General features: G+C 37.2%; 1 protein-coding gene and 1 long non-coding RNA gene across 2 annotated transcripts in view; both read right to left on the bottom strand.

The window, feature by feature from the left end:
• The window catches only part of ROBO2 (roundabout guidance receptor 2), a 1,087,423-nt gene that overhangs the window by 995,416 nt on the left and 79,314 nt on the right, over positions 1–12,693 (bottom strand).
• The window catches only part of LOC121074372, a 59,498-nt gene continuing 54,200 nt past the window's right edge, over positions 7,396–12,693 (bottom strand). The window contains exons 2-3 of the long non-coding RNA XR_005822296.1: positions 9,707–9,762; positions 7,396–8,173 (exon numbers count right to left, since the gene is read on the bottom strand). This is a non-coding gene — a long non-coding RNA (uncharacterized LOC121074372). The remainder of the gene's footprint in view (positions 8,174–9,706; positions 9,763–12,693) is intronic.

The following is a 12,693-nucleotide window of genomic DNA, read 5'->3' as shown; positions in this document are numbered from 1 at the left end:
ATTCATGTGTGTCACGTTCATTACATGCCCAAACACATCAAGCTTCCTCTACCTCCAATACCAAAAGGATTATTACTCTACATGAAAAATTATTTTTAAAACCTAAAAAAAGTGATCTGCTTCCGACTTCTTCCACAACTTCAGTCTACCAACACTCAGGGTTACACCACAGCATCCCAAACGGCAACACCTAGCCACAGGATCAAAACTAAATATGTTTGGTTTGTGTCCATGTTTTGTATAGAGGCTCTTCAGCCCCATGCAGCACTACTCACATCCACTGCGCTAAGCTCCTGGGCCCTCTCCTCCTCACGCTGTTCAGACACCATAGCAGCAGCCACACTGACCCCAGGAACAGCCCCAGACCATGGTAACAACCAAAAAGATTCTCAGGCAGTCTCTGGAAAAATAAAAGTAGGCCTGAACCAAAAATCACACCATGCATCATCGCAACAATTTAACAACAGTTCAGCAAAATGAACAAGTCACATGCCAATGCTCATACTACATTTTAACCCTATTTAGTTTGCTAATGCAGACATAGCCTTAGTATCTACATGGTAACAAAGAAGTACAAATCAATTTTTACATTTTTTTTTCTTTTAATCCTTTTAGCACCTCCTACTCTCCACCCCCTTGCCACCCTCTCAGGGGGGTGAAAACAATGGGTCAGCCTGGTGCTTTTATATGCAGCACAATGTAGACTTCTTATACTACACATGAATGAAACACACTAATGTCTCACCAAAACAGTGAAAGGTTCTACAGCACCTGGCAATAATTTCAGGAACCAAGATCCATAGAGTGAATTTATTACCAACATTTAAGAGCATACCAACAGCAATGGCTACTTTCAAGTACATACTTTGAAGCAATACTCTTGAGCCTCACAAAGACTGTTGGCTTTGATTTTCTAATAGACATACCCATACATCCATGTGTATAATATTTGATCTACAGAAATTTTAGAGCCTACTCTGCTGAAAACAGAGATCAATATGAAGCTAGCACTTGAGAAGCTGGCCACAGAACAGATAACCTTAGAGAAGAAAAGAGCTCCTTGTAACAAAAGGGAATTAAAAGAAAAGAACAGTATACTACATTCAGTAGAAAAGAAAACCACCAGTAGACTACATGGCTATGGAAAAACATTAGAAGTTTTTATCTTACGTATTTACTGTCCCATTATATTAAGATAATCATTCATGGTCTTTGGGAAACTTCCCATCCATATGCAACAAGCTTGAAGTTTATCTTTTGATACCATCTGATCAACACACTCTAATACAATTAATAGGTTGTTCAGAAAAATAGTTGAAAATGGCAAGGAAAAAACAGGGATAGGATTAAGACTGTCAATTTTAGTACTAGGTGTCCTATAAAGAGGTATTCTTTTTTTGCTGGACATGACTAGCATCAGCTCAGTGACAAAACTCAAACCGTTCACCTCCCCCTGTCACTGCTCAGCCCAACATCTTTTCCCTCATCAGGCTTATCCTTACCACCATCAATAATAATTTTCTGCACAGCAGAAGTATCACTAGGCTTGTAGTCACTGCCAGGCTCCTCTGGCAGAAAAATCGCTCTCTGACTCATTCTAACAGCTTTAGAGAGGTTGTGACAAGCATGGCAGTGATATGTTGACAAACCATTTTGAAACTTTAAGAGCTGGTTATAGACATACGCTAAAAGTCATTTACTTGTTTTAAAAATACAGATTTTTTTTTTAAAGAAAGAAATATTATTCCCAGTCAAGTCAGTAGACAGAGAAAAAAAGAAAAAAAAAAAAACACTCCATCTGTAAGAAAGAAAGGATGAAAAAACTACATGATGAAATAATTCAGTAGAATCTCATATAATAATGTGTCTTGAAGTAAATGTTTTTTCTCATTAACACTATTTTCATCGTAGGTAGGGAGGAAAGTGCAAAATGTAATTTTAATGAAAAACTATTTGTTTGAGCATTCCAGGCTGAGTAGAGAATGGTTTTCTAACTCTGTAATGAAAAATATTCCATTGACTAGGATTTCAGCTACCACGTATCAGGGTGCTGGCTGGGTACAGAAGCCAACACAGGTTCACGGCAAGGAACTGAATAGGCTACAACAGGCTTGGTGGTATACATCATACAGAGAAGATAAAATAAAGATGACTTATATCCCCAGTGTTCAGTTGAGCGCCACCAGTAAGTTTCAGTTTGGGAGTATACATACACCACTGTATATCCATCCTTATGCCCCTTCGGCTAAAACTGAAAAAGCTGCTTCATTTCTTCCAAAAGAAAAAAAAAATGTACAAAGATATGCTAAGACACAAGATCTATTTCCGTCCTGCATGTTGCACATTTCTGAAGAACAACTGCAAGCCCATATGATCACAGCCCTTCGCTAACAATGCCTTATGGCAGCAGATAGGACTTTGTAGAGTACAGAAGACTGTAACAAGGCTTCGGAGAATGCTCGCTGGGATAATTATGGACTCAGACAACAAAGGAACTGTATAAAAGCTGTAGCAAGAGTCAAATATGAAGGGTTCAGGTGAGGTTTTACTACTGCCAGAATTCGTCAAAAAAGACAAACACAAGAGGAAAGTCTCCACATATTTATATATATTTAAAGTAGTGGATTCCCTTCTATCTCACAGATTTTTTCTTGCAAAATATTAAGGGAAACAAAACCACCCACAAGTGTCTAAACATACCCAATCTATACAAGAACTTCCTTCCCTTTTGTTTGAAGAATGCAGCACTAAAGATGACCTGAAGATATTTTTAAAATGATGAAATATTCTCAAATTGTATTTTATTTTAATGATACAAATATTTCCAAGCTACAGAATTTTTATATAATTTTTCCTTCTCTCATTCTCACTATATAAATTTTTAGCATCCTCATGGAAATGGTATAGACCATCCAGAAACTCATTAAACCACAATTAAAAACAGTTTTATTACCTATTTCTTGCCATATGCTCAAGTAATTATAATCAGTGTTAAAATCTTGTAATTATAGTTTGCACAAAATTAACTGTATGACAGACTTTTCTATGCCTCATATTTTAGTAATACTAGTTATTAATTATTTGCATTTCTGCAATGCCTAAAGGCTATTTCAGTAGGAAAATACATATAGTAAAAAGATCATGATGGACATCTTTTAAAAAGTGTGTTGTATTTTTTTTTTAATTAATTCAGTCTAATCTAAGATCAGAGAAACCAAACTGTGAGATTACTGTCATCATTAGTAAAGGGCAAAGTTAAACCAAGTTCACTTGTAGACCTTTTTTCCGTATTTCCATGCTTTGACAAATTTAATTCAGATTATTCTTAATTCTGATTGTATTATATCATACCTTGAAAGAATTAGACCATTAAGGTTATTTTCTTAAACTTCTACCTGTTGTTCTTGTCCTTAGATCTGTTGGCACCTATTCCAGAATAAATAAAATGCTTCCCCTCCTGCATTTCCTTGTATTTTTATTTTTAAATCCATACTTTATTTTTTTGTAAGAGATGCAATTGTAAATTGCATCAACACCCCCTTCCCAGTATGCACCACTTAATACCCAAATTATATTCTTGAGAAACTAAGGGTATTTATATTATATATATATATATATATATAGTGCTGCACTGTGCCATATCAACAAAATAAAATGGCATTAACATAGTTGTAAAACATTTTTTTTTTATTTTACCTCTGAACAAACAGAATTGGCCTGCATGGATTCCATAGGAGAAAAAATAATTCACTTACGTTTTTGAACTCAAATTACACAGTTCATTGTTACAAAGGCTTTAACAAAGAGAAAGCACAAGTGACCAGCATGAAGTAGGTCCTTGTTTCCCTTACATCAGCCCCTATGCAGAGAAATCCTTAGAACATTCACATTTAGGTTTCAGTATTGTTGTTTCACAGAAATGTTGTAGCCCATAAGCTGTCATTGTGTAGGACATGTTTTTAACAGCAACACAGGCAGCATTAAGAAATTAGATCCCTCGGTTTTCTGTTTTTTTTTTTTTTGTTTGTTTATTTATTTTCTTAAAAATAAAAAACTGAAATTGCTCAAACTACTTTTGTCATCTTTGCTTTAAATAACAATTGAACAGGAAAACTACCTACAGAAATTGTGCTGGTATGATTTTTTTTTTTTTAACTGTTTAATAAAAATCATCTAAATGCAAATGCATAAAAAGGCAGTAGCAAAAATTGGATACCATAAATTCCTCAGACTCTTGAAGAAGAAAGCTCTCTACACTTTCAAAAATGAAATAGCATCTTTATTTTTAGGAAACTTTCCCATGCATTGTCTGCACATTGACCCTTTGGTTCTTGCACATTTTCCTGTTAATTTTCATTAGTAATTTTTCCAGCTGATATAACTCTGACATATACTTAAAGTTTCAATTATACTTATATACACATAAAGCCCATCACCACATAATGGAATAACATTTAAAAAATAAAACAACCTGCAAGTATTCCCTTCTGAAATGAGGAAATTAGCTAAAGCATGATGAATTCACTGAATCTTTGGTACCTCTGAAGTAGCTCTATTACCAACACCTGTTCTCAATGACATAAAAGAAGTTTTAGTGATTATCTGTTTGTGTAATCAGATTGAACTCTGAACTGATAGGACTTCTCAGAAACAATGTTCTTTTTCAGGCTTCATAAAAAGATCTCCCAAAGACAGCGTAAAAACTGCAGACCATCAGCTAAAATATAAATTCCAAGTCAAACGTTCCCCAAATCTTTATCATAACAATCTACTATCTATCCCTATGCACACACACTGAAGAGACACCAGAAACTTCAGACTACCACTTAGTTCACTGTTTATGAGATACAGAATACATTAGCCTGATCTTATGGTTACCTTGTAATGAACTCCTCCATTTTTATTCTGAAACTATTATTTCACTATTCCATACATTTAAGCTCAAAATCTTCAGAGAGTCTCTCAATTTTTTATTTGCTATACTTCCATTTTTCATTTGGAATATACTTTAGAAGCAGAACAAATGCTCAACGCTGCAAAATGGGACTAGAGAGACACTTCTAAATAAAGCGACATGTAATACTATAATAAATAGCAAATAGGAAGAGCATCCCAGTCAGGAACACAATTGTGTTAGGGATATATTAAGAAACACCACTGCATCATCACATGCTGTAACTCTGAGATGGCCACCTGTCATTATGGTTGGGTCCACTGCAGCTCTTGTGCTAGAGCAGGGTTTACTATGGCATTCACTTCCCACATACAATTTCTCTCAAGAATTTCACCTTCTAGGTTTTGTTATTTAATTCCCAGAGTCACAGAGACAGCTCTGAAAATTTCTAGCAGACATCTAGCACTGCATCTCCTAGCATTGAGCTGAATTAAAAATAGTGAGCTGCCTACATCCCCAATCAGATTCCACTGCTGTAGAGGTTGACATTTCTCCTGAATAAGTCTGTAAGCTGGATGACTGACATTTGGGAGTTTTCCATCTTCTTGCCTATGTAGAACTTACCCTCTGGATACTTGCTGCCCTCCCCCTTCAGTGAGCTCTACCTCACAATGTCAGGCTGGGGAGCAGCCAAAGCTGGAGTCTGAACTGCACCCCAGGAAGCTGGGAGTGGAATGGAAGAAAGGCAGAAAACAGTTGCTACATCCAGGTCCTGCTGCTGCAGAGCACACTGGCTTCAGCTGCAGAATGGCCCTGTTGTACACACAGGGCTTTCACCATGCAGAATAAATAAATGCTATGGTCCCTCTTAAACAGTTTCCACCATGCTCTAGCACATACCTATACCTTTTACAGCCAGCAGTTAATTATACTCTCACCTACTAGGCATTACTGAAACTGAAGTGAACGTTGGAGAAATTAAAAACAAGTTGATCCTTCATGATGCTATCAAAGCAAGCAAGTTATGCTGCAGGTAGTGACATGCTGGCTAAGACACTGTGTTAGGGCTGCAGGCAGATGACTAGGCTGCTATTGAGACCTTGCCCTGGGGCCAGGCTAACAGGGTGTGACAAATTGCTGGATGTGGCATGAGAAAATTCAAGGAGACACAGACACAGACACAGATTTCTAGGTTGGAAGAGACCTCAAGATCATCGAGTCCAACCTCCGACCTAACACTAAGTACTCCACTAAACCATATCGCTAAGCTCTACATCTAAACGTCTTTTAAAGACCTCCAGGGGTGGTGACTCCACCACCTCCCTGGGCAGCCCGTTCCAATGCTTAATAACCCTTTCGGTAAAGAAGTACTTCCTAACATCCAACCTAAAACTCCCCTGTCGCAACTTTCGCCCATTCCCCCTCGTCCTGTCACCAGGCACGTGGGAGAATAGACCAACCCCCACCTCTCTACAGCCTCCTTTAAGGTAACTGTAGAGAGCGATAAGGTCGCCCCTGAGCCTCCTCTTCTCCAGGCTGAACAACCCCAGCTCCCTCAGCCGCTCCTCATAAGACTTGTTCTCCAGACCCCTCACCAGCTTGGTCGCCCTTCTCTGGACTCGCTCAAGCACGTCCATGTCCTTCCTGTAGCAAGGGGCCCAAAACTGAACACAGTACTCGAGGTGCGGCCTCACCAGAGCCGAGTACAGGGGGACAATCACTTCCCTAGACCTGCTGGCCACATTGCTTCTTATACAGGTCAGGATGCTGTTGGCCTTCTTGGCCACCTGAGCACACTGCTGGCTCATATTCAGCCGACTATCAACCAATACTCCCAGGTCCTTCTCGGCCAGGCAGCTTTCCAGCCACTCATCTCCCAGCCTGTAGCTCTGCTTGGGTGACAGCTCGTAATGTGAAAAGCTGACAAAAGTTACAGACAGCAACGTGAGGAGCTGGCCTTCACGGGTGGTTAGAGGGTTGCAACAAGAAAAACAACCAAAGTGCACAGACAGTTGAAGAGGGGGCATTGGAGAGCTTTAGGGGCTGACCGAGCATCTTGTCCTCATCTTTCTGATGGCAGAACTAACATCTTCCCAACCATTTTCTAATACGTTGCAGTATCCTATCCACATAAGATTTAATCATCTGCTAAATGCTATTTTTTTTTCTTTAGGAGGGACAGTGAGGTTACTACAGATAGTTTACAAATTGCTACTCTGTCATTAAAAAAAAAAAAATAAAAAAATTTAGATTTTCCATAGTAGGCTGATTTAACATTCAGAATATTTTTCTTGCTTCAGTTTATGATAGAATCACACTCTACAGTCTTGTCATTCAATGCAAAACAGATTAATTTACTGATTTAGTTTCATTATCATTCATGGGGTTATGCAACATTAAGAATACAACATGAATTATACACTAGCTAATCAAATACCTGATCAATTAAACTATGATTTAAATTAGGATTTCCGAATTTTTGAAAATATACTCCCTCTAAGAATACATACTTCTAATACCTTTTTTTAGACTACCTCTAAATAAGTTATTGCTATATTTAACAGGTAACGTGTATGACATGGATCCTACAGTTGGCAATTTTTTTTTCCCTATTAAGCATCCATAGATATGAAAAATCTTCTGATTCACTGTAAAAGATGCAAGGAATTACTTTGTTGTTTTCTGTTGCAGACACTCTCAGAATGACCCTTTCATTCTGGAGTTAACCTATCTGAATTACACACCCATTAAATTAAATGAATTGTCAAAGCAGAATGTGACAATTCTGTACAAAAAGCTATTCATCAGAAGATTTGTAATGTAACTGTTAAGAGAACAATGAGAACTTAAAGTAGCAATATTAAGGTCTGTAAAAGCAGTGCCAATTAGTGCTGTAATTTTTCTAATGTCATACTGTTGTTGAAGCTCCTAATAGTGCTATTCGTTTAGCACATTTAGGTAGGACATGGACTTAAGCTGAAAGCTTTATGGCAAAAATCATGAACTTTGAAATAATTCGAAGTATCTTTTTTTCTGTTTGTATTTTTAAAGATTAATTACTCCTATAACTTGCACATTCAAATATAGTATCTTAAGCATACAGGCAGAAACCTTTCACAGCTGAATTATCCTTCAATACCCAGCTACTATATAGCCGATTCCCATGAACATAGCTCTTTAGAAATTCTAGAAGCTTCTTCCTTCTCCCCTCCCAAACAGCTTCAAGTACTGCAAAGACTGTCTCCTACTCCCAAAGTGAAATCTGCTTGTAGAAATAACCTAATACAGGATTAGAAAAACATTAGGAATTACAGCAGTGTTTTTTTTTTCCTGATACAAAAAATGCATTCTACTTTTTGGTTTATTTGAAACCTGGAAGCTACAAGCAGCTAGAAAAAGGAACTCTTATCTATATTGTTGCTCTCGGCTTCTTTGCATTTCAGACATCTGAAATATCATATTTCTTATTCCCTATTTTGTTGCCAGCCTGAAATGAAGTCCTTGGTCCTCCAGCTGTACAGCCTGTTGGTATTCAGCACCTGTACCTTCATGAGTCAGTCACTGTGGTGCTTCCAAGGTCATGGACAAGGTGATATTTTCTTGTCACACATACATGTGCAGTACCTCTGAACATCTATGATCTCAACTGTAGTACTGCTTTTGCATCCCTTTGTCCTTCAGGAGATTCTAACCAACAGATGCCAAAAACTAAAATATGATTTTACCTAATAAAAGCTAAGGCCACATGACTAAATGTAAAATCTTATTCCTATTGAAAACAATCCTACATTACCATGGAGTTCTTCAAAAAGTTACTTAGGAGGAACTAAAACACATGAGAGCAACTCTCTTTAGTCCTGACTATGGTTTGCATGTACCTGCACAAGCAATGATGCACAGAGAGGGAGGATGGGGAAATATTCCTTAAGGTTTAATCGGGTCACCTTTTTCTTCCTGATGTTAGTTCATCAATCTCTGCATCTCTTCAAATCTGTCACTACAGAATTTTCTTCTCAACTGTTCATTTGTTTAATGAACACAGATATGTATAAACCATTTTTGTTTAGCTAAATTTGTCTGGAATATTCATGGTTTAATATAAATCTCAGGTGACTTAATGGTTGGTTGCTAGATCACACATTAAGATGTCCTATAATCGCTAAGCATATGTAAAATAAAGCCATCCAGCTAAACTCTAGCCTCTACATAGTAAAGCTGCTTTGGTAAGCTCAAGTTCAAACCAAACAAAAATAAAATGTCAGTCCACTAAATAAACAATGAAAAAAAAAAAAGCTTAATCAAATTCCTGATCATTTCATCAATGTTTTTCAGATTTTTTTTCATTCTGAGAAAGAAAATATTTAATTTCATGTAAAAGCAAAAGAAAATACAAGGTATATCTTGTTTCATATAGAACTCCTGAAACCTCTCCCCAAAAACGACACAAGATGTTGTTGGTTTCACAACAGATTTCAACCCATGTTAATAGGATGATTTAGTAAATATATTAACAGAGTTGGGTTTTAAACATCAGTTAGAAACAAATATTCTTCTTTTTCTATTCTTCATTCTGCAGGAAATCTGCATCCCTATATTATTTTCAGTTTCTGTATTTTTTCCCATGAAAATAACATTTGATTTCTTTTAATTCTTGGTTTGTTTAGTGAAAAAGAGAAACAGGAATTACTTTTGATTTCAATAAATCAGTAAAAAAACTTGCTAGCTTTTTGCATAATTTAATACAGAATATTTATAGCTTCAAATGAATTAATCACAAGCAAATTACAGACATCATTAGTCAATTATGCATACCACCACAGGGCGTGCAAATGCAAGACTCCAATCATACAAGATGTCTTCAAGTGTTACTGAAAAGAACATTATAAACCATGGGTTAAAGTCATACTTGCCATGAATATATGTAATTCCTCTAAGTTTATAGGATTGTTTCTTGATAGAATGAAATCAGAATTTATCCACTTACCTCTAAGCTCTTTAATGATTCCATTCCTTACAGATCTGATCTATTTGCAGAATGTAAACACAATTAGCTCCTCAGCTACAGATTGTTTGGGGGTTTTGGGCAATAGAATCCTTATCTGTATATTTGTTTAAATAATTATTCCTTCAAATGCTGAATATTTCAATGCAATAGCAATTCTTTAGAGAAAAACGTGTGGGGTGTACGTCTCAAAGCAGATTCTCTAAGTTACCCATTAGAACTAAGAACTCATGTTTAGATGTGTATAATTAAAATTTTTATTTAAAGAAAAAAATTAGGGCTTTGTTGCTACATTAAAATTGAAAGGTTTTTATACACACAAGTAAAGACACCTATCCTTTCTGTAGCATAGCTACACTAACTAGAAGTACTGTATATGCATATATACAATTGGTCACTTGGGGTCAGTGATTCATTTTTATCAACACCAGGAGGCAGGAGAAGGACTTTGGGGCATGCTGACACAATCCAGAGAGCTGCAGAGCAGAGATCTCATCCATTTCTGAGGACGGTACAGATACATGGGATGACAGCAGCATAGGACAGCAATTCTGCATTGGGTCTCAAAAATGAGGCCGCTTACCTCTGGCACAGTCTTACACTGATACAGAAATACTCCTCCTGAAGCTAGTGGTGCTTTTTCTGCAGTCAAATTGTTTTTCTGCATCCTTTTAACAACACCTGCAATTAGGTGTCCTACCACAGCAACTGTGCAGAGAGCAACGTGTACACAACGCCCCTACGTGAATGTAGTACAGCATGCATGCTCTACTAAACTTGTCAACAGCAAGGGTATAGAGGGCTTTATGAAGCACGTTATACACAAATATCAACTAACTAACAAGCAAGAAAATACAATCCACCTCTGTGGAAGAAAACCACCAGACAAAAGCTGCACTTGGCTGCAAAGCAGCACAACAATTAGACGATGGCAGAAAGTGACAGATGAGTAGAAACTAAATGAGACTACAGAATTTAGATTAATTTCTTTATACTCCTTTCCCCTCCTTTTTGGCCTTAATGTCATCATCTTCATCCTCACAATCATGTAATGAAGTCTTTCTCCAAGTGATCAAAACACTGTCTCCATGGGAAAGATGCTGGATCTAAACAATAATAAACTCCCATCACGAAGCTGAAATAATCAGGTTGGTACTGGTTCAGAAAGGCTAAGCATTAGGTAAACAAGACAATACTCATTCTTCATATTTTTTTCATTTAGCTGTTTTCATCAATACTTGCATAATGGCTTTTATTATGAATCTGTTTAGCAACATACCATTGTCTTATCTCTCCTGTAGAGAGCAAGAGCTCTATCATTGCAAAAGCTCTCATCACATAACCTCCCTTCATTATTCCTCAAAAGCTCTGCTGTCCCAAGTGAAATCAAACAAATCTGTTAAATGATGTTAAGGTCAAAACACCTTGAGGCCACTTCTAAGTCCTCTAGACTCCATTTCTCTTATGATCTCTTCAATATCTTAACTAAAGCTGTGCACCATTATCCTCTTGAAAAACACAACCAGAGTCGGAGAGCTGTGTTCCAGATGTGACCTCTTTGTGCAGGAGCATGTAGCGGTACAGCCCAATTCACATTCCTTACATTTCCCCACACCATTTCAAGAAGTGTGACTGCAAGTAACCACAGCCCATCATTATCTTATCTGAACTCAGGCTCAGAGCTTCTCACTCATCTTTTATTCTGAAATCAGTCTTCCCACATTATTTTCAAAGATTATCCATCCAGCCATATTTCTTATTCAAGAGGTAGTTTCAGGACCATGCTTCACAAGCTTTAACAAACAACTTCTAATTTTCAATAACAGACTTATGTTGGCTCTGATGAGTTCTTCAGTTTTCTTCCCGGTTCACCCAAGGAACTGGTTTGCCCACATGTCCCCTCTAAAGGACAGACTTGAAGGTTGTCAAAATAAACAACTAAAGCCTTGGTTGAAGGCAGTTAGTAACAGTTGGGAAGGATCATGCCTTGCCACCATACTCTGCATCAACTCTACTGAAAACTGAACTTTCTCTCCATATTTCATATGCCATATAAAGACTTTGGCAGTGTCCAAAACGTCACAGCAGGCACCATATGAACTCACGGAAAGATAATCTTTGCTGCTGGGAGCTAATGGTCTAAATTGATCATTTCTTTTGAAACCAGGGGAAAAATTCCTGTTGGTAGTAGCTTACTGGGTCCATCTGAAGCATTCCAAGTGATTCTGCTAAAAAAAAAAACAAAAAAAAAAAAACCTTGTTCAGAGAATCAGGGAATATTTCTACTCCCCGTCACAATCATGTTTTTTTGCACAAAGATGTGTAAGTAGTCTCAACCTGTAGCAAGGCAATCAGAACTGAAGGACTGCTCAGAGTTGGAACAGATAACTGCCTTTCTACGCATCACTTATTAGCAAATTAGGGGTGGGGAGAAGGATAAGGGAGAGGGTCTCTGAATTTTTTTCAGATGCCTGGCATTGCAAGAAAGTAAGAAATGGAAACAAAACCTCCGTGGCACCTCCAGAAACTTGCAACCAGAGATGTGTTTTCCATCTACATTGATGTAATTCTCTCCCATTACTCAAAATTGGATGAGTCGTAACATTGATGTGTTTTGTGGCTACTGTGTTATGTTGAAGCCAAGGCACAGAAGAAGCCAATGAGATTAAATTCAGATCTGCATTTAATCAAATTCACCACAGTTTACATATTTTTTATTTTTTTACCAACTTGCTGTGTTTTCTCCTGCCTTCTTCAGATAAATTTCATTCTTAAATTTCCTCTTTTTCCTATTATT

The sequence above is a fragment of the Cygnus olor genome, chromosome 1 (assembly GCF_009769625.2).
Source record: "Cygnus olor isolate bCygOlo1 chromosome 1, bCygOlo1.pri.v2, whole genome shotgun sequence".
NCBI lineage: Eukaryota > Metazoa > Chordata > Aves > Anseriformes > Anatidae > Cygnus > Cygnus olor.
This window is presented reverse-complemented; position numbering and strand designations above follow the sequence as displayed.